Source organism: Ambystoma mexicanum, chromosome 13, assembly GCF_040938575.1.
Source record: "Ambystoma mexicanum isolate Mex_15411 chromosome 13, UKY_AmexF1_1, whole genome shotgun sequence".
Taxonomy (NCBI): Eukaryota; Metazoa; Chordata; class Amphibia; order Caudata; family Ambystomatidae; genus Ambystoma; species Ambystoma mexicanum.
Window position 1 is genome coordinate 427,493,170 of NC_090938.1, and position 17,989 is coordinate 427,511,158.

Consider the following 17,989-nt stretch of genomic DNA (forward strand, 5'->3'; position numbering starts at 1 on the left):
CACATGGTTGGTGGCTTGTGTTATTTTTAGTGTACCTTTATTCATCTCCTAATTCAAATAAATCTCTATATATTTTCCTATACACTGGCCTGGTTCCATGGGGGGAAGGAGCTTGATGGTATTATACAGGTCAGGGATATGGTTAGATAAGTATCTGTTATCAAAAAATCGCTTTGCTGTGTGACACATTGAGTGGGCAGGGAAGAAACTCCCGCGTTGAGGCTGGCTGTCCAATAAATCGTTACAGGTGTAACATGATATTTCCAGGTCCCAAATGGGGTGGGACGTTTTCTATGCCAACAAACAAATTGCCTTTGATTGTATGCTCTTGATGTGTTTCTAGCCAATGGGCATCTTTCATACTTATCCCTGATGGCTTTCAGGAGGTCAACAAGGAGGTCTTTGGATTGGTCAACAGTACTGCCAATATAATAGCTCCACAAGTACACTGGACAATATAAGTGCATAATGTTGGCTAGTCGTTCATGACGCTTTTAATTGAATATGCACTTTTTGATTGAAGCTGAAATGTTGAGTGGAGTTCATTGTATGTAGTTGGAGTTTTTAAGGGGAAACTTTGAACCCTACTAGTGCATACATATTAGACCGCAGTAAGCTTACACTTTATAATATTTTCACCAAGATCTTATTTAAAACATATGTTCGCTAAAAGCTAATATTGAACACTTTATAGTATTTAACATACAAGTAACATACACTTGTTCCTTGCAAACTAGAGCCAGCAAGAAAGATGACATGCTAGTCACATGGTGCACAGCCCTTGCTTTCCTACACATTACTCCTTTTTTTTTCAATTTGTTTTATTGACAACATACATATAGGGCTGAACGAAACGGTCCGTTCCACCAGTAAGACACAAAAAGTTGTCGTTTTTCCAATAATAACTCCCTTCCCACCACCCCCCTTCCCCCCCACCCTCGCCCAATTTCAACATACCAAGTTTTGAGGATTCACGAACAATCATAGCTCTGGGGAGAACGATTGCTTGCCAAATACCAATTAGACAAATCACTTGACACAGTGGGTTCAGATCATGAATTAACCGGTTGGGAAACAATCACAGTCTCAAGGAGGCATGGAGCTAGGCATCTTATGGAGGCAACCTAAGATACATTCTACAGGCGCATAGAAATATAATCCTCAAGGAGAAGAACTGCAGTCCATTCTTGCACAAAGTCCGACATGGTGTCGTTCGTGATTGCGGTAAGCTTTTCATATATGAAAATCGACCTGAGTTTGCAGAGCCATTCCTCTTTGGACGGGGCCAATGCACTTTTCCACTTTTGGGCGAGCGCTAGCCTCCCCGCTCTCAACATGGCCCCAATGACCTTAGGGAACGCATTCAGTTCTGTCTCCGGCGTGGGGATGCCCAGGAGGATTTCCAATGGCAGTAAGGTCGGGCAGAACCCCTCAATTTCCTTAATCCAACTAAGTAGTTCCGACCAATAAACCTGAATGACTGGGCATTCCCACCACAGATGAAACCATGTGCCTCGTTGCTGACAACCTCTGGGGCAAAAGGGGGACACATCCCTAAACATTTTGGACCGGGTGGCTCGGGGGCGGTGCCATGAGTGGAGAATTTTGAAGCTATGTTCCATAGCAGCCGTATATAGAGAACCCGTGAAAATGCATTTAAAGATTGCCCTCCAAGTATGGTCATCCAGAGGCATGCCCAGCCTAGCTTCCCAGATCTTTTTGAAAGGTTGTCTGCCCTCCAGGTCTGCTGTTATCAAGGCGCTAAAGAACATAGATAAGGAGCCCTTCCGAGTTGTGCTTTTGGCCAGGATAGTCTCGAAAGGAGTGAGGGGGCGTTTGAGATGATCGGCCCAGCGAGGGTGGGTCAGGATCCCCTTCAAGTGTAGGTATTCGAAGACTGAGGGAGGGTTGTCTGCCAATGCTTCGGTCAATTTGTCATATTCTATAAAGCCCTCCTCACGATACAATTGAGAGATTCTCTCCAGGCCCATGTCTGACCAAGATTGGGTGTCTCGGAATCCCTTGGAGCCCAGATCAATAGGGGGGCCCCAAAGCGAAGTCAGGGGGGATGCCAAGAGGATAGCTTTTTGTTAGCGGCGTTAGGCTTCCAAGCCGCCCAGAGGGCCGCCAAGGTGGGATGAGTTCTGAGATGTGAGGGGAGAGCCCTGGGGGGAGCCCAAAAAAGGTCTCTAACTTTTCTCGGGTGGGCATGAATGTCATCAATATATGTCCAATATGTTCCCATGTCATCCCTCATATGTTCCAATATCACTCGGAGCTGGGCTGCTTTATAATAAAGCCTGAAGTCGGGGAGACCGAACCCACCATCTGACTTTGGAAGGGTCAAGGTAGAAGTCTTGACTCCCGACCTTTTGCCATTCCAGATAAATTGGAGGACCCGGGATTCGAGTGCCTCAAAAAAGGCATCGGGTATCACCACGGGGAGCGCCGCGAAGAGATAAAGGAGGCGTGGCAAGATATTCATCTTCACCGTAACCATGCGCCCCAGCCAAGAGAGTGTAAGGGGGGCCCAACGTTTAAGGTCACTACTAACCTGGGCCAAGATCTCTGGGAAATTGCATTGGTATAGTTGGGAGAGGTCTCTGGGGATGGTGGTGCCCAGGTACCTGGTGGATTCCCGCTCTATTCTTACCCCCAGTATTTCGGTGCTGCCCTCAATATCTTGTTCCCCTGGACCCATGGGCATTATGCTAGACTTGGACGTGTTTACCTTCAGCCCCGAGAAGGAGCCGAAATATTGTATGAGATCAAATAACCGTGATAGGGAGACCTGGAGGTTTGTTAGGTAGCCCAGGATATCATCTGCGAATAAGTATAGTTTAAAGTCGCAGTCACCACACCTTATCCCCGTGATCTCCTGGTCTGTCCTGACTGCTACAGCCAGAGGTTCCATCGCCAAGGCATATAAAAGGGGAGACAGGGGACATCCCTGTCGGGTGCCCCTGGAGAGGGAGAACGGTTCTGAGGTGTCTCTGTTGACCAATACTCTCGCTGAGGGGCCGTTGTAAAGTGCTGCGATCCACCCACAGAAGTTGTCTCCCAACCCCATCTTGCGAAGAACTCTGCCCATGTAAGGCCACTCGACACGGTCGAAGGCCTTTTCTGAGTCTAACGAAAGACGGTAGCCTTCCACCTCTTGTTTTGAAGCCTCATGCATGAGATCGAGGGTTTTCCTAATGTTGTCTGATCCCTGGCGCCCCGAAACAAAACCCACCTGATCGCCATGTACTAGGGAAGGGAGGAGTTTCGCCAACCTATTTGCTAGGAGTTTAGCCAGGATTTTAACATCAGTGTTGAGAAGGGAAATGGGGCGATATGATTGGCAATAGGCGGGATCTTTTCCCTCCTTGGGGAGAACTACAATCAAAGCCGACATCATCGTGGGTGGGAGGGAGCCCTGATTCAACGCAGCATTGAACATCTTGGCCATGAATGGGGCAAGCGTGGACCGATAAGTTTTATAAAACTTGACTGTATAGCCATCATCCCCTGGAGCCATTCCGCTTTTCAGCGAGGATATAGTATCTATAATTTCTTGTGGGGTTATGGGCAGCTCCAGTGACTCAGCTTTGTCGGGGTGGAGGCCCGGGATCGGGAGGGAATTGTCATGATCCCTGCTTCCAAGGGGTCAGGACTTGCCCCACGACCTTGGAAGCAGGCCCATGACTCTGATCCCGGGAACCAGCCAGTCCCTATAGGGACCCTCTGGACCTTGTCCTGGCGCCAGTGGCGCCAGGCTCATGATGGTGACTGGTCCCGGCACAGGAAGCGCCGGGCTCATATTGGATAAGAGTGCTTGGTGGACCTACCTGTAGCAGACCATGCTGCTTACTTACCAGCTAACTGGTCTCCTGATCCTTCTCTGCCTGGAACTACTTTTTCTGTCTGGGTGGAGCAGGAGCCCCTCCCTGGAAGCAGAACACAGGAACTCTTTTAGAAATCTGGAATTCTTTTCTTACCTGGGTGGGGCCGTGGAAGGAGACGCCTAAGCACTACAGAAGGCTATTTAAACCACACCCGATTGGTTTCACGTGCTTCGCGTTATTCTGCATCTGCAGCAGGACGCTCACCGTGTCAGCTCCAGGAAACCTCCAGCTCCAGATCCTGTGAACAGGAAATAACCTGCTGGAATCCAATCTTCAGTCTTCTTCAGTCTTCTGCAGCTCCTGCAAAACAAAGGCACAGGTTAGGCTAAAGTAAAGGCAGCGAATCTACTTACCTAATCCAACGGCAGCATCCAAGGCGCCTTTTTCTGCCTTTCTCTTCCGGCATCCGACATCTGCAAAGAGAGAGAACATTGGTCAGTAATATTCAACTACAAGTTCTGCTTACCTGTGTTACGCCCGTTCCAACTCAGCTCGCGCTGCATTCCGGCGCCTGCAAGGCAAGATACATCGGTTAGTAACGCTTAGTTACAAGACTGCTTACCTGTGTTATGCTCACTTTCAATCTGTTTGCGCTGCACCTCAGCACCTGCAAAGACAAAAGAGACATTACGGAGCATTCTCCAGCGCTAGTGCAGTCTTTCTACTTACGTGCCATTAGAAGGATAATCTTCATCGTCACAGCATCTGAAAAGGGAAAGACATAGACTTTACAGACTTAAGACTTTTGAAAGAGAAGAGAACAATGCAAAAGGAACTTTAATACTTACAAGGCACGCTCGTGCATTAACGGCGTCTTCGCTCTCAGCAAATCCTCTGCTATCAAGAGGCAGAGCTCGCATCCAGTGAAGCAACTGGATCCAGCGCCCCTGCATAAGACGCAGGATGGAGAGCCCGGCATTTACCTATATAAGGTAAGCGCAATATCAACCCAGTTCCACGGGGAAAGAAAGGGCGAGAGGGGCTAGGAACTTTCCGAACCTTCCAAACACTAATACCTTGGTTTACCCTTGCAGACATCTCACTCTTCAGCTTAAACTGTCGGTGGGAAGGGGGCCCAGTCCGGGAGCAAAACGAACCCTGCGCCTAACACTGAAGACAGTATCCTCGCCAGATCAAGACCTGCGCCTCCGGGGGACGAGAAAGCTGTCAACTTCGTTCACATCTCCCATGTATTCCGAGCTGTACAGCCTTTCATAATATCGCCTAAATTGTTCCGCGATTTTACTGTCCCTCACTGTCGAGTCCCCCTCCGGGGTGTAGATGGAATTCACCTTTCTGCTGTTTCTGAACTCACAAAGCCTCCAAGCCAATATCTTATCCACCTTTTCCCCCTTTTCCATATATTTCTGTTTTAAGAAAGAGAGCTTCTTTTCCGTCTGACCCACGAGGAGGTCCGCCAACTTGGTTCGTAACCTCCGCAATTCCTCCCATTTCCCAGGGAACATCTGTGTTTTTAATTTCCCCCCCTGGTTGTATAGCTTCTATCTTTTCCCTTAATGATTTCTCCTCACGGGCTCTTTCCCCCTTTTTCCCCGACCCCATCCCAGTGAGGGTGCCTCTAATAGTTGCCTTAAATGCCTCCCATACTCCCATGACCCCAACCTCACCGTTATCATTCAGGGAGAAATAGTCCTCTATGGCCACCAGAAGGGATTGGCGGATCTCTTTGTCCTGTAGAAGAAGGTCATTACACCTCCACCGGGAACCTACTGCTGGGGCAGGGGGGAGACCCAGTCTAATTTTTACCATGTCGTGGTCAGTCCAGGGGACAATATCCACTCCCGAGTCAGTGACCTCCCCCTGAAGCGAAGTCTCAACCAAGATGTAATCAATACGGGAGAAAGCTGCATGGGGCCTTGAGTAAAAAGTATAGTCGGGATTCCGACCCTGCTTGGAGGTACATGTGTCACTCAGGCCCAGTTCCCTGTTCACTTCGCGAAAGGCCACAGCAAGTCTCTCGTGAAGGCGCATGTTCGGGCAGGGTTTAGCAGATTTCCTATCCCTCTCGGGGCATAGAACCATATTAAAATCTCCACCAACCAATAGGGTACCCTCCGAGAATGATATTATTATTTCTTCCATTCCAACCCAAAAGGCATCCTGTGCTTCATTCGGGGCATAAATGCACACCAGAATAAACAGCAGGCCCCGCACCTCCCCCTTAACCATAAGATATTGTCCATCTGGATCGGATTTCAAGGCTTTGAACACAAAGTGTGCCCCGGGGGATACCACCAAAGCTACTCCTCACTTCTTTGCCTGAGAAGATGCTGTGAATACCTGTTCAATGGTTTTAGCTCTGAGCTTTGGTTCCTTGCCCCGAACCCAGTGAGTTTCCTGTACAAATAAGAAGTGAAGCCGGAGCCTTGCAAATTCCCGCACCAACAACGACCTCTTTGTAGGCGAATTGAGCCCATGCACATTTAACGATCCCACTGTCAAGTATTGGAGAAAATCCATTAGTACACTGATAAAGGCTCGTAGCTCCCCTCGAACAACAGCAACGGTTCTTGCTCCCACAGTGCTTGCCCACCCCATTAGAGGCTCGTGAAAGCCCTGGGGGTGCATAGTAGACCCCAAAACTTGGCGTTCCATAACTGTAACCCCAACATCCGAACCCCCTTACTTTCCCCCCTCCTCCCCCCTGATCGCCTGGCAGGTCTTCGGTGTCATCATATCGCCAACCAGGCCACCATTGTCTCCCCCTCCGGGCTCAATAACTCTTGATTATTAACAACTCAAGCCCCCCCCACCCCCAAGGTCGTCCCTGGGTTTAAACAATTATTTGCCCTATCCACTCACAAAGTCGATTACGGGCTTTTTCATTGAACACCACGAGCCCTTTCATGTGTCCGGGAGCTCTGGGGATGCCGGGACCAGTCTCCTGAATTTCCTTTGGCCACGAACCCTGCGTCTTTCCCTTGGGGCCCTGGTCCCTTTTGGGCCTGTCGGAGCTCGCTCACCCTCCTGGTCACCCAGTTCCATATTCGGACCAGCCAATAGTTCACCTGACACTCTCTGGATGTCGTCCTCCGTCACCAGGGCATACTTATAGCCTTCAAACTCAAAGGAGAGTGAGAAGGGGTACCCCCACCTGTATCGGACCCCCTTGGACTGGAGCATTTTTGTCAGCGGAGAGCATAGGCGGCGCCTTGCCAATGTAAAAGCTGACAGATCCTGATAGACTGAGATTTGGGCCCCTTCCCACTCCACTGGGCCTGTCTTGCGAGCCAATTCGAGAATCTTGCTTTTCTCGGCAAAATAGTGAAAGTGAACAAGAATGGACCTGGGGCCTCTGGAGGATGCGCCCGCTCTGCGGGCCCTGTCGATGGTGGGCACATTCGTGTTGGCCCCTCCGAACAGCAGACCGACCACTGCGCTAACAGCTTTATTAATGTCCGCTTGCGTTTCACCTTCGTGCTCCGGTAAACCTAAAAAGCGCAAGTTACACCGATGTTCTCTGTTCTCTAAGTCATCCAACTTCAAGGAGCATTTCTCTTCCCTCCTTTTAAGCTCCGCAAGGCGCATATCGAATTGGGTCTCGAAGATATCGTTGGGAGCAGTGTTATTCTCGAGCGCGAGAACTCTATCGTCTATTTTATCAACTTTCTTGTCCAGGGTGTCCAGTCGCAGCGCTATATCTGCCCTGAAGCCTCTGATTTCCTCCAGGAGGGCCGCCATGCCCCTGGTGACAGTGCTAGTGTGCGCAGCTTCCTGGCGTGTCTGTGCCGCCATTTCAGGACGTACTTGGGGGCCCGGGGACAGACGGCGAAATCTCTGTAGTGCCTCCTTCCAGCTCATAGGCCCCCCCCCCGGACTTCTCTGACTCGAGGGGTCTGCCTCCAAAAAGCATGTGTTCAGGAGGCCTCACCGCCGGCTTCGCTAGGGGCAGGGGCTGATCACTCTGGAAGCACAGGGAGCGAAGACGCTTCGCAGGAGGTCCTGGTCGCTCACAGGCTCCCCCTTGTAGGTGCAGAATGCACCGCCACCGGTCTTCCACCTCGTATCCGCACTTCTGCGTCTTTCCTTGTCCTGCAGTTGGGATCTCCTGGTGCATGCGTCTTGGCACACCACCCCAGCCAGGCGGGTGATGCCTAAAGGATTGGTCGCGGGCCCTCTGCCAAAGAGTCTATACCGTCTATGACTGGCAGCTTTCCCCAGGGGGTCCCGCGGGTGCCAGGAGACTCCCTCAATAACCCTCCCGGTTCAATGGAAGGGATAGTGGACCACCCCCTGTGTTACTCCGTTTCCTCCCACGATCTTGGATGCCCTCAGGGTGCCGTTCGAGTCCCGCCGTGATCTCCTCACCTCATGGGCCCGCTGGTGCCACCCCGTAGGGTAGATGCCGCATCCGATCTGAGCGGGCCAGGGGGAGGGCCCCGCCCGCCCTCCTTGTGCCTCGGGTCCCAGTCCAAGCTCTCCAATTTCGCGCCTCTCACGGCGCAGTATGCCCTCGGCGGGGGCTCTCTTCCTCTGCCTGATCTCGCTCTCCACGGGCCTCGAGGCAGCTGTCCAGGCACAGGGGGACCCAACGGCGTCACTCCGGGCCCTCCCTGGACGTTGCAGGGGGCTTGTGTCCGCCCCAAGGAGAGCGGGCCTGGCTACTGCTAAGGCGCGTCCTGCCACCACTACCTCCCTCCAGGGAGAAGGGGGAAGGCGCCAGCCAGCGTCGCTCGGCCTTGCCACAGGCCGCTCTCAAGCACGGGCTCCGCGTAGCTTCTCGTGGAGCCACGGCGCAGAAGGAGGGAGGGGTCACTATCCCTCCAAACTAAAACGGGCTGCGGTTTCACGGCGGCTCCACCGCGGAAGTCCAGATTTGGGGGTGATGTGCCCACCAACGATGGCAAGGTGGGGGTATGGTCTACTCCTCACTCCGAGGGTGCTGGGGGGGCTCAAGACCCTCAAACGGTGCCCTTCGGAGGAGACGAGCTGAGATGCTTCAGCACATCTCTGCGCCCCCTGGTGGATCTCCACATTACTCCTTTGTCGACCCAATCACCCATTTTCTGCCAGATGTGTCTGTGCTATCTAGGATATGAGTTATTTTTTACCTTTTTCCCCTATCTTTTCTTTCCTTATTTTATCTTATCTTATTTCCAAGTCTGTCTTTCTTTTTATTTTCTATTCTTATTCTTTTCATGTTCGTTTCATTTTTTCATTTTAATTTGTTGGTAATTCTTTTAGTGCTGTTTGATCCTGCCTCTAGTTTCCCCGTTGCATCTATTTATTTACTTGACTTGCTTTGTAATATGTCTAATACAACAAAAGATCTGTATTCAATTAAATGTAGGCACACATTATTATGAGACTGCTTCAAAACCCTGAATAAATAACCTTTGGGTTTAGACATCTTAATGTCGGTGGTGATGGTTTTTAATGTGTTCTATTTCATGGCAGATACATTCATTTTATTTGTATATTGACCAGGTGGATACATCTTTATGAACCTAAATAAGGTGGCCATAAGCGTGGGTGAGTGCCGAAGCAGTTTGGTCTTTTGGTCCTGGAGAGGAAGTGGAGGCAAGTGGTTAATGGTGGTGGAGTCTGCCCTTCATTTCTATTGTGGAGGAGGAGCCCTTTGCCTGCCTGCTGGGACTCTTGCATAAAGCCCCCAGATCAGCGTGGAGCGCGGAGGGCCATTTTAAGCACTTTCGGGGCCCTGGGCATGGACATCTTTGGGGCCCCCGTCCAACAAACCAAAGCAATTAAGAGATCAAGAATACTGGTTGCGTCCTCCACCCGTCACGCTCACAACCTATAAGTTGATATGCTGTCTCGCAGTACAATAAGCATGTTTACTCCCTTTAAGTCCCCTTGCCCTCTTCATTCTTGCTCTAATCAGAATAATAAACAGGTAGCATTTGAAGACCAACATTAGCAGTCTACAAAGGGGTTACTGATCTAGTACATACAGGATACTTTTTATCACTAACATCTAGGAAGGTAGATGTAGTATTAATGCAGGACTGTATGTAAAATGTACATGTAACCCATAATAGACAGAGAACTCACATTAGCTGCCTCACAGAATGCAAAAGTGCTCATGCATGGATAGAGGAGACCAATTGAAAGGAAGGAGAACGCTACACATACCGTAGCATGGATAGTGGAGGCAGATTAGAAGCTACCAGGAAGGTGTCTTTATCCAGAAGGACTGAGATTAGAAGTGGGATACGGTTTTCAAATAGTGTTGCCACTAGATATCAAAAGGAACAAATGCCTGTGGTGTGTGATATATATATGCTCACTATTAACACAGGGAAACCACGAATAAGGCTTTTATGAAGATCATACCATGAGAAGTAAATCACTCGGGAAGGGCTTAAAATTTTGAAAGTTTTAGGGACTGGCAATATTGAGAGGCTAGGCAATACAAGATTATATGAGATGCCTAGGATCACACATTGGTTAAGGGATGTAGGGGTGTAGATGTGATTTGTGTCAACTCTGCAATTTCTGCATTTCAACACTTTCTTTTCCAGTTCTTACCATGAACTAAAAAAATCTCATTTTATAAAAAAATGAACTTGGAAAATACACAAATCACATTACCAAACATGACCATTTTTAAACAAAATATTATAGAAGGGTGGCTCCATTCTCTCCATCATCAAGGGAAGAATATAAGAGCCAGCATGCCAATCGATGTGATTTAACAAATTTAATCTAGGTGTGTCTTTTGTGTTTTAAAGCTTTAAATACTTCCAAAACAGTGGCTTGTGACATTTTCATTTATAAACGTACATAAAAAGCTTTGGCTTTTACCAAATAGCAAACCGTTTTTTTTGCAGACCTTAATATATGCTTGCCTGAGGCCTGCAACATATGGTCCGCTCTCTTCTGTCTACCAACCCTTCCACCCAAATGGCCTACATAAGAAGCAACATCAAGTAACGGGCTAAATGATACCAGTAGCATGCAAACCTCATAGAAGACAGCACAGTAATGTAAGATATATTAGATGATTTGACCAGGATCACTGTATCGTCTGCTGGTAAATCCAGGATACAAACATGAAGGCGGTTGTTCCATATTCTTGAATTTGGATATTTATTCACCTCTTGGACTAACGGTTTATGCCATCGTTGGAGGCTATTGCATAGGTTTTACAACACCCCATCTGAATAACGCAATGTCTACACCTTCACCATATGGATGATATGTTAGTTTTTATAGCAACCCCTATCTGGTACATGTACATTGCTGATAATAGCAGATGTTTTTCTGCAAAACAAGTACATATGCATGCAGGTTTATAAACTTCCGACATAGGAAAGGCTTAGCCAGCTTTGCTAGAATGTGATATTCTAATTTTGCATATGAAGACATATCTCTGCAATGAGTGCTTCACACACTGAGCTAACCTCTGAACCATTGTGGCACTCAATTTATCAATATGCATTTCACCATTGCCTATTGAACATGATCAACATAATTCCCACAGGAAGGAAAGAATGCTACAGAGTTGTGGCATAAGGAACACACAATCTATGTATACCACAGTGAACACAGAAAGCAATACATGATGAATTGATCAAGGCAGAATGCACTTGGCAAAACAGAAAGGCAATGGGTTTAGAGCCTTAGCAGCACCCCATAAAATATCTTGACGTTTGCTATTTAAGACTGGTGAACAATGGAATCTTACTTCTTCAGATCAGCTGGCCTTGTGGTGGCCCCTCCAAGGTGGGGGCCCTGCACAAGTGCCCCTTTTGCCCTCCCATAAAAACATCTCTGGGAGCGTGGTGCAGAGAGGAAGTAGAGGCAAGTGATTAATGGTGGTAGAGTTTGTCTTTCTTTTCTATTGTGGGTGAGGAGCCATTTGCCTGCCTGCTAGGACTCTTCATAAAGCCCCCAGATGAGCATGGAGCACGGCATGGAGAGGAAGTGGAGGCAAGTGGTTAATGGTGGTTTGTGGTGCAGCAGTGTGGATGGTGTCTGAGAAACCTGACACCTGCGGTGTCTCACTCGCTAGACCCCGGGGATCTGTCATCCAGGTGCAAGGACACAGACATCGCTATTGGATCCAGTTCCTGCGGGTGGACCAGTGCGGAAGGATCACCTGGATTGGGGGTCCTTGGGGAGTGGAAGTGGGACACCGATGGGTGAGACGCAGTACCCCCTTCCATATAGCACCTTTTCCACATCCTACCCCGTAGGATATTCAGAAGTTCTTCCTCCCTCTTTTCCAACACAAACACTTTCCTACACTGTGACAGACAACGGACTAACACCCGAACCATTTACCTGACATGTCCCAACACAAGGGTTAGGCTGAGTCAGGCAATTCACAATAACTACACACACCTGAGGGCCCTTTCCCTTCCCCACAAGAAAGGCAGAGCATGAAAGCACACTTCGAGCAAGGCTGAATGCACGAGGAAGCAGCTATTCCGGACTGGCAGTTCAAACAGAGGAGAAAGGCAGAGAAACTTGGAGGGATGACGTGGAGGGAGTTGCCCTTGCCCTTTTCAACTCACACCTGCAAAGCCTCCGAAAGGGAAATCATAAGACCGGGAAGTCCAGCTGGCGTGTGGTGTGACGGGTGTCAACGACACACAGGGCCCTGCTGCGCTGATAACCATAGCGGAGAGAAGCGATTGCCAACATGGTGCTGTCCTTGACTCCCGAGACAAGAAATGTCAACAGTTCACCACAGCAGTGAGTCAGAGAAGACAGATAGTAAAACCAAACTGTGCTGGGCCCAAGGTTGCAGGAGGCAACCTTATTGAACAAATAACTTGTGTAATTGAACTTTAAAGAAACCCTAGTAAAAGGTTCAGAAGCAGAGTGGTCAGGCGACGTGGGGGCGCTCATTCGAAGGACTCTGACTGAAGCCCTTTGGGGTTCTGTTGTTTTGTTGAAACTACGAAAACCAAGAGGCCTTCGGAGAGGCTAGTGTAAAGTGTCAAAGTGGTCCTCCGAGAGTCAAGCAAAACTCCTCATACACTCAAAAGTCTTTGACACATAGGAGAAAACTGATTGAACTGTGAAACTGGCAAACGTGAACCCGACCGAGGGATGCCTGCGAATTGAGGGTAAATAATTATATACCCATGAACATTGTGACGACAAGTGTGATCCCGGCTGAGGGATGTCCACAATGGATAGTTGGTGAAAAGGACATTGAGACTGTTAAGTGATACGTTTTTGAGTGAAAGGACATACTGAACAAGATTGAGGGAGGCTCACGTTGCAAGAAGGATCAGAGCTCAGCTGAGGGGATCCAAGGGGCGAAGAGCAGTCGCCCAACGTGAAGAGATTGCCAAATGAACTTTTGTTTGTTTATTGTTTTTGGTACAGCCAGCCTTCTAAGGAAAGCGTCTTTTGCAGGAAAGGGACCTGGCCCAGAAGGTCCTGGCATTGTTGTAAGGAATTGTTACCTCGTGCTGGTGAGGCCCAGGAGTGTGTTGTGATCAAAGGTCTTGCCTTGTCCCGTGCTAAAAACATGGGGATGGGAGACCCAGCCATTTCATCCTGACTTATCCCGACTTCCTTCAGAACCATGGTTCACTGAGCACAAATGGCGGAAGGCATATGACTGCAATCTCAGAGCTGGGTACAAAGCAAGTTCAGTAGTCTATTTTTTGGTGATAACTGCGGCTTAAAAAAAAAGTACTTTCTCCAGAAAGCCTGAGGCTCTCTTTGCGGCAGTCTAATCACTGTAGCTCTCAGATAGATTTTCTCCTATGTTAAGTCCTTCTCATGCCTGCTGTTTCTCCTTGTCTCTGTTTTTTGTATCTAAAATAGAGGCCATTCACAATAATATTTGTGTGTCTGCGTCAGTACTGGCTCCTGATAGGCAACAGGTAGGCTTGGGTAATTTACCTACAGTGGAAAATTGTCTTCTTTCCGCTTTTCTCGGAGGAGATGGTTTCCACGGCCATCCAAATTATTAGATAGGGCTCTCCCCTTGACGTGCTAGCTTTAGCTATTATCAAAGTAATATCTGGGGATTTTCTTACGAAACTCACGTCAGCCATAAATTTGTCATGTCAGTCGGGGGTGATTCCGTCGGAATTGAAGATTGCTACGGTCATTCCCGTCCTGAAAAAAAACCCTTGGATCCATCCATGCTTTCTAATGTTCAACCTATTTCTCTCCTCCCATTCTCTATGAAGTTGTTGGAATCTTTGGTGTCTCCTCTTCTCTCCTCCTTTTTGGAATCTTCCAAACTTCTTGATCCTTCCCATTCAGGTTTCAGGGCTGGTCGGGGCACAGAAAGTGTATCGGTTTCGGTTCTTGAAGACTTGGCTAGACTAGTTGATGCAGGTTGGGTGGGTTCCCTGATTCCTTTAGATCTGTCAGCTGCATTTGACACTGTGGACCACCCCATCCTGCTGGTCCACAGATTGGCATCTCGGGCCAGGTGCTGGCCTGGTTTTCTTCTTTCTTGGATGATTGCACTCAGGCGTTATCTCTGGCTTCCTTTCTCTCGGGCTCCTGCCGCCTCTCCTGTGGTGTCCCGCATGGCTTTGCCTTGTCACCCAATATTTTCAACATTTACATCTGGCCTTTGATCTGTATCATCTACTCCCTCAGTGTCAGGTGCTACTCATATGCCAACGACACCCAGATATTCATACGATTAGACCTAGATTGGACTGAGGTGTCGTTATGTCTCCATCTGTGCCTGACGGCTGTAGATGAGTGGATGAGTCGCAATTGGTTGAGATTGAATGGGGACAAGATGGAGGTGATGGTGGTAGGGGCCCCTCCTGATCCCACTCTTTGGGTGTCTTCTTTTTGACCTCCGTCTCTTGGTCTTCTTCCTATCCCTGTGTCCAAGGTGAGGAATCTGGGAGTAGTTTTCTCATCTTCTCTTTCTATGAAAGACCAAGTGTCTTCTGTAGGCAAGGCAGGTCACTTCCACCTTAAAATTCTAAAGAAGGCTCTCCCGCTGCTACCTGCTACTCTTCATCCTCCGGTGGTTGCACCCTTGGTGCTGAGCAGACTTCATTACTGTAACTCTTGAACTGTGATCACTTCTGTCTGTCTTTACTGTTACCGCCATGAGTTCCTTACACGACTGAACCACTAAGTAAGTAATATTCCCCCTCACTGAAGCACTGGGACCGCGGAGCTCTGTAACTAACATCAAATTGACGTGCATTTAGACGCTGACCACGCGTCGGCATCTAGGGGGCTAAAAAGCCAACGAAGTGTTGTGGTCTCCATTACTGGCCGTTGTTGGTCTGCTGGGCTGGGTCGGGCTGTGCAGCTGTCATCGAGCCAGGAGAAATCAGGCCTCTTTCCCAGCATCCTAATCGCCCCTAGCGACTTTTCCATCCTTGCATCCTTGTAAAAAGAAAAATAAATCTTTACCGCAAGGATTCCTGTGAGCTCGCATGATAAAGCCTGAGTGCCCTAGACGTCTATTTAACTAACGCTTATTTATATCTACTCAAGCCACTCGGTGCTCAAATTCCTATTCCACCTACACTTTGGCGTGGGCAGGGGCGGGGGGGGAGATAAACTAAGGCTTGCTCCTCGCACCGTCGGGCGTTCCCTGGCCGCCCGCACCATTTGGACTGAACTGGACTGGACTGGAGTTCCATATCCATAGGCACATTGTTAGACATTGTTATACAGAGCCGGATATTATTTTTTTTTTAAAACTTTTTTTTGGTTTTTATAGTGAACATAGTACAACTTCACACCCCCATTAGGGTGGACTTAACTTTCGCCAACCACCAAGCACCCCCCACGCCTCCACCGCTCACCACCTAATAGTTCAGTATCTACGTTGATGCGCAATGAATCATTTCAGTCCAGCATCTCAGGGAGGAGGAAGCATTAGACCAGACGTCCTGCCGGGATGTGGCCTCTTTTTAAATACTAGATGCTGGGGAGACAGGGGCCTCCACAGCTTCATCCATCAGAAAGAGTATCAGGGGACCCCAGATGTCTGGTGGGCGGGCATGTAATAGCGGTGTTTTAACAAAGTCTGTTTCTTCATCTTGGCAGTAGAGGATGTCTTTGCGCCAAGCCGCAACCATAGGAAGGGGGCCTCGGCTCCAGGCCATAGCAACTCTCCTGCGAGCAAGAGTCAGCAGCAGACCAGCCAATTTCCTTATAGATGCTGAAGCAGCTTTGTCATGCCAAGCAGGGCCGCCGTCTGGACGGGTTGAATCGCTTCTCCCACAATCGCGGCAGTCACCGCAAGAACCTGGCTCCAGAACAGGGATAATTTGGGGCAGTCCCAAGCGAGATGGGCAAAGTCAGCTGAGGGTGCCCCACATCTTTCACATTTTGCGGATGCTTCAGGATGATGTTTATTCGCTTTTGCTGGCATGTAGTAGGTTTGGTGAAGGAAATTAAAATGGATTAGCTTAAAGCATGAGTTGAGGGCTATCTTCTGCGTTTGTCTCAAAATATAAGTCCAGTCTTCCTCTGAGATGCTTATGCTTAGGGACTTTTCCCATCCGACTCTTGCACGGGTGTTGTTGGTGGTTATATCAATGATAATAGCTTTGTAGATCTGCGATACCAGTCTGCCTTCCCCCTGTGCTTGTATTGCGTTCTGTAGTAATTGCCAGGTCCGAGGCTGACATGGGAAGTCTGGCAGGAGTGCTTGCAGGGTGTATCGGGTTCTAAAGTAAATAAATATGTCAAGTGCAGTATTGCCACCTCTCTGCTTGGCTTGTTGTGGGGTTATAAAGCTGTCCTCGATGAAGAAATCACCCAAGGTATGTGCAGTTTTTCGATCCATTGATGGAAGACTTTCTCTGAAGTCAGCGGCACCCCCGGAATGAATTTGGCAAGAAGGAGAGGTGAATAACGCGTCTGTACTCCACACCTTTGGGCGAGTTTTTTCCAGATCTTGTACATCGAGAGCATCACATTCATGGTATTATTGGGGACCGTAGTCTGGCTCAGGATGACAGCACTCAGCAGGTTAGGAGACGCCAGGGCCCGCTCCACTTGTACGTGAGGTCTGACTGCATGTGTGGTATACCAATGGCTGAGGAACTGTGCTTGCGCCGCCCAGAAGTATTTCTCCAGATCTGGTAGGGCCAGTCCCCCACTTGTCACCGGAAGACACAGAGTTGAGTGTGCCACTCTGGCTGCTTTAACTGCCCATAGCAGCTCAAGGACCAAACTTTTCAGCCTATTCAGGAAGGATTGTGGAAGCAGTATGGGAATGTTGGTAAATAAGTAAAGCAGCTTTGGTAAAATCACCATCTTCACCAGCGAGGCTCTCCCCCAGAGAGTCAGTGGCAGGGTCTTCCAACGTGCCACTTTTTCCTGCAGGGATTTGATGACCTCTTCATAGTTGTCTCGGAACACCTCTTGGTAAGTTAGTGCTATCTGTATCCCCAAGTACCTCACCTTGGAAGCTTTCCATGTGAAATGAAAGTTGTCTGTAAACGGCCTGGTCGACGGAGTTAGTGGGAATATGATGGATTTTGACTGGTTGATCTTTAACCCTGAGACTGCTCTCATAACAGGGTTCAGGTTGTCTATGGGATCTCGTATGAACAGCGCCACGTCATCCGCGTAGAGGGATATGATGAGTTTATGTGGTCCTATGATGAGTCCCCTATGTTGTCGTTGTTCGCTGAGGTTAGAGGCTAGGGGCTCCATTACCAGGGCAAAGATCAACGCCGATAGCGGGCAGCCCTGCCTGGTTCCACGTTGTAGTTTCACGGGAGCTGATTTTGCTGATCCCACAATGATATTGGCCTGTGGTTTAGTGTAGAGCAGGGAAACCAGCTTGATGAATCGGGCTCCCAGTCCCATTCTGGTTAGCACTGCGAACAGAAAAGGCCATTCTACTGAATCGAATGCCTTCTCGGCATCAAGAAGGACTGCAACTGCCTGCTGTGAGGGATCTAACGCTTCGATGACGCCAAATAATCTTCGTATTCCAAAGGTCGTATTTCAGCAGGGAATGAACCCTGCTTGGTCCGCAAGCACCAGGGCTGGCATCAGTGGCATCAACCTGTTTGCAAGTACCTTTTCTAGTATTTTGTTGTCCAGATTTAGAAGGAAGATAGGACGGTAGGATGCGCAATCTTCAGGGGACTTGCCGGGTTTGTGTAAGAGGATAATGTTGGCTTCACAAATGGATTGGGGGA